The sequence below is a fragment of the Chenopodium album genome, chromosome 9, assembly GCF_948465745.1.
Source record: "Chenopodium album chromosome 9, dcCheAlbu1.1, whole genome shotgun sequence".
Taxonomy (NCBI): domain Eukaryota; kingdom Viridiplantae; phylum Streptophyta; class Magnoliopsida; order Caryophyllales; family Amaranthaceae; genus Chenopodium; species Chenopodium album.
Window position 1 is genome coordinate 15,173,331 of NC_137842.1, and position 4,162 is coordinate 15,177,492.

General features: G+C 36.8%; 1 long non-coding RNA gene across 2 annotated transcripts; it reads left to right on the forward strand.

Moving 5' to 3' along the window:
• The first annotated feature begins 245 nt into the window (after window positions 1–245).
• LOC145558422 (uncharacterized) lies at window positions 246–3,956 on the forward strand. 2 transcript variants are annotated; one of them, XR_014092466.1, is made up of 4 exons: window positions 246–391; window positions 465–719; window positions 1,258–1,679; window positions 2,495–3,956. It is a non-coding gene; the product is annotated as an uncharacterized LOC145558422 (long non-coding RNA). The 2 variants fall into 2 exon arrangements; XR_014092465.1 differs by lacking the exon at window positions 1,258–1,679.
• The last annotated feature ends 206 nt before the right edge of the window (window positions 3,957–4,162 follow it).

Sequence of the window (4,162 nt, forward strand, 5' to 3'; positions counted from 1 at the left end):
TGATAGTGGTGGCGGCGGTGGATGTTGTGGTGGTGGAGGTGGATGTGGTGGTGGTGGTTTGTTTAGAGAGAGAATGAGAGTAAGTAAGGAATGAGGGTTTTGTTGGGGGAGGGAGGTAATTTTGTTTGAGGGTTATTTTTTTTTTTTATAAAAAGGGTAAGAATGTAATTTTAATTTATTTTGCGGGCGTTAGTTAGATATTCGAGGGCGACGTTTAACTTTCCACAAAAAAAAAAATAAAAAATAAATTGAATCGCACTCAAGTCTCAACAGTTCTCTCCACAAACCAGGCTCATCTCCCTCCCTCTTTCCCTCTCAGTTTCCATTGAAGCGCATCGCTCCAACCTTGCCCGTGCCGAGACTAACGTCCTCCATTGAAGCAGCTTTTAAGGTAAGATTTTACTTTCCTTTTCTCATCATCCAATTTCAATTTAATTAATTTTAGGGTTTTATCTTATTCTCAGTACACTCAATTTACGCTTCCCTAAACTCCACGACTTCCTCCATTTCACGTCTTTCAAAAAGTCTTGGATTCAATTTCTGCGATTAATAAGGTAGAATTCGAATGAAATTTCCTCAACATTGAAAATATCCAGCCTTAATTCGAGCAAAATCGAAAAATGTCGGACCTGATTCTGAGCCAATTTTACGGTTTGTCATGCAAGAATTCAAGCAACAGCAAATTCAAATTATTTCGAACCAAAAATCAGAACTTCGAGGTTAGTGTTTCCGGGTTAAATAGCTTTGCTTTATTTTTTGGCTTTTGGTCTAATTTTTCATGTTGAATGCTTTGATTTCTTGGATTTAATGTGTTCTGACCTTAGTTTGATTATAATGTGTTCCGAAACAAAATAAATTGTGGGTGAAATGTGAATATATATTGAGAGTCACAGTTATCGTTGCCAACTGATGATTCGAGAGTTAAACCAACTCATTTAAATGAATGTTTTTTTTGATGAGGAACAAGTTGATTTAGAGGAGATGTGAACTAATGAGTACTAATAAGATAAGGAACTTGATTTTGTTGCTGTAATATAATGAGCTTAATTTAATGTTTGAATGAAATTTGGTGGATGCAACTATGTAATTAGAGCTTTTTTTCCAAAAATATTATGAGCTTAATTTGATGATTGAATCAAATTTGGATGCTAATATATTTTAGAACCAAGTTAAGATTTGGGTTAAGGGTGAGTGCCCCCCTGCCCTTTTAAAATGTTGTTTAACTTGCATTAACCGGGATATTGTTTGCGTCATTAGTATATTAGCCTTCTCAAAGTCATCAGTTGGGTAATGAGGTGTATGGACTGAGATGGTTGTACAGCTTGCGCTAGCTGTTGCTGCATTTGTGAAGGATGAAGCATTTGTGAAGAGTAGAAAGAGCTATTGTAGAATAAAATTGGTTGTGGATAGGATCAGTTATAAGGAGGCGCTGCTCCAACATGTGCAGGAATTAGGAAAGGATGCGGCTTATTCCCTAGAATCGCCATAAACTGAGCCTTAATCCCACCTATGTTCGGGTAACTAAAGCTCATTGCAGGCCCAACATTCGAATTAACTGGAGGAGCAGCACCCATAGGAGATGAATTAGCGAACAATTGATAAAATAACAGAAAACTTACCATCATATTACTGGGAGCACTAAGGGGCAATGCAGGCTAAAGCATATACTGCCTCTCTTTGTAAGTTAATGAGTTAATCCTTTTTAGTTAATCTAACTAATTTTCTAACAACCTAACTTTCTTTTAGTGCTGAAATCAACCTATTTATTAATCTTGCTCATGGAATGTCTATGTTGGTTGGTCACAAGGATCATTTTCTTTGTGCCTACTTGTGCTAAGATTGCCTATGAAAATGAAACTGATATGTGTGCTTCTGGTTCTGGTTATGTTGCTGTTCTTCTTTATAATTTGTTCATAAAGAATCATGGTTCGTTGATGTGGATGTCCTATGGGTGTATTTCTGATAGTACGAGTGATAAATATGTATAATATGTTTGATAGTTTTAAGCTTATGTTGGTTAAGAACTCTGTTAGAACCTTAGTCTAATATTTATGGGATGGTTATGAGCACATTGCTTCTGGTGTTAAATTTTCTTACTGTAGCACTAGCAAGTATCTGACTGCAACTTTTGTAAACTGGTTTATGGCCAGTTAGGCCTCTAACATATATTTTTGTTGTGTGTTAAAAAAAGGGACTATAGCAGCCATTGTGACTCCATAATACCTTGTTTTGGTTCTTCTGAATAGGAACTTTCTTTTTCAATGAGGCGTGCTACCACATAACTAATGTCCAGTTTCAAAAGGGAAATCCATAGTATATGCTTTCAAGTTAGTAGTGAATCAAAGAAAAAAAAAATTCTTCTGTTTTTTAAGGGTGAGATTTTAGATAGGGTGTGTAGTTTGCTACGACTAATTAAGTGAAGAAAAGCCATGACATTTGATCTGTTGTGTCTTTGACATGAACTAATGATTGTACCTTTTGGTTGTTCATGCAGGGCACTTGTTGCAGAGTAGCTACTAGCTGGTGGTAGAATAAATTATTGGGAAATTATCATTGATACACCTGTGGTTTTGGCTTTTATCAATGATACACTTACTTATGTTTTAGTTATCAACGGTACCCTTATAGTTTGTACTAATTAACAGTTGTGACATTTCCGTTAAATAAAAGTTAAATTTTTTTTATAATAGTATTATTTAAAAAAAACTAAAAGTAAAAAAATTACTTAAATCTATTAAAAAATACTTAAATCTATTTTTAAAAAAATCTATTGAATTAAAACTAAATTTTTTTATAAAAAAACCTCCCCTACCCATCCCATGGCTGCCGGTAGCTACCCCCCTCCACCACCCCTCCCCCACCCTAGCAGCAACGCCCTTTCCTCCTCCCCACCAACGGCCGACACCCCAAACACCTTCACTTCCGTCGGACGATCCACCCCAGCTCACCCTCGCCACCCCTATACCCTCCCTTTCCCCAAACCCACGTTGTCTCCACCGCCGCCGCAACAACTCTTCGCGTACTCTGATATCACTACCGGTAAAGCTTATCCCAACGCGAAGCTATTCCTTGCGACCAATTCGAAGTCGCTTTTCAAGCGATCGAGCTTTGGATCGCTAATCATTCTATTCTTCCGGGGGAAAACTCTCTCGGTAGTTCGAATCATCAGACTACGACCTTTTGCTCCGGCATCGGCTTTATATAGTAGGTGAGCGATGTTCAGCTTTCAGTTTGCAGGGGTGCGCAGGGGTAGGTCGGCCGGAGCGAGTTAGGGTGTTCGGGCACCGGTCGAGGGGAGGGAGGGGATGGTGGGAGGGGTGGCTACCGGCAGCCAAGGGTGAGAAAGGGAGTTATTTTTTTAATTTTACTTTTATTTTAACATATTTAAGGTTAATATTAGTTTTTCTTTTTAAATAAAACTATTAAAAATTAAATTTAACATTTATTTAACAGAGTGATTACAACAGTTTATTTGTACAAACTACAAGGGTATCATTGATAAGTAAAACTAGATTGAGTGTATCAATGAGAAAAGTCAAAACCATAGGTGTATCATTGATAATATCCCTAAATTATTTTCTTGGTACTGGAAATACGGCTGTTGCTATATCACTATATGCTAAAATATTTGAAGAAGGAATGCATTCATAATAGAAGTGGCTCCAAGGGTGGTCGGAGAAAGCAATGTGTTAGATGCTCAACGGTTTTCCACACACTGCTACTGCTTTTGCTTTGTTGATTGTTGCTGCTCCTATTGTATACTTGTAGTTACTCAAGTTAGTTTGGTTATTTATTTTTTTTGTTATTTTTGTCTTTTTTAAACATTTTTTTGATGATAAGTGTAAATTTCAAGCTATTAATGAAAATGTTTAAGTTTTATGTTTGTTGATAATTTTGGGTGAAAAAAGTTGCAAAACAGGTGCCTTTAAGCCGGTTTGAACCAATGCCTAAATATTTTTTTCAATTAGGGCTATTAGCCACGGTAATATTTATGGCAACACAGTTATTAGCCACGGTAATATTTATGGCAACAACGCTTATTAGCCACGGCAGAATTTGTGGCAAATAATTTGTTAGCCACGTTAGTATTTGTGGCAAGTGAATTTGTTTGTCACGTGAGTACTCGTGGCATAAAAATTAAAATTTGCCACGGCATCTATTT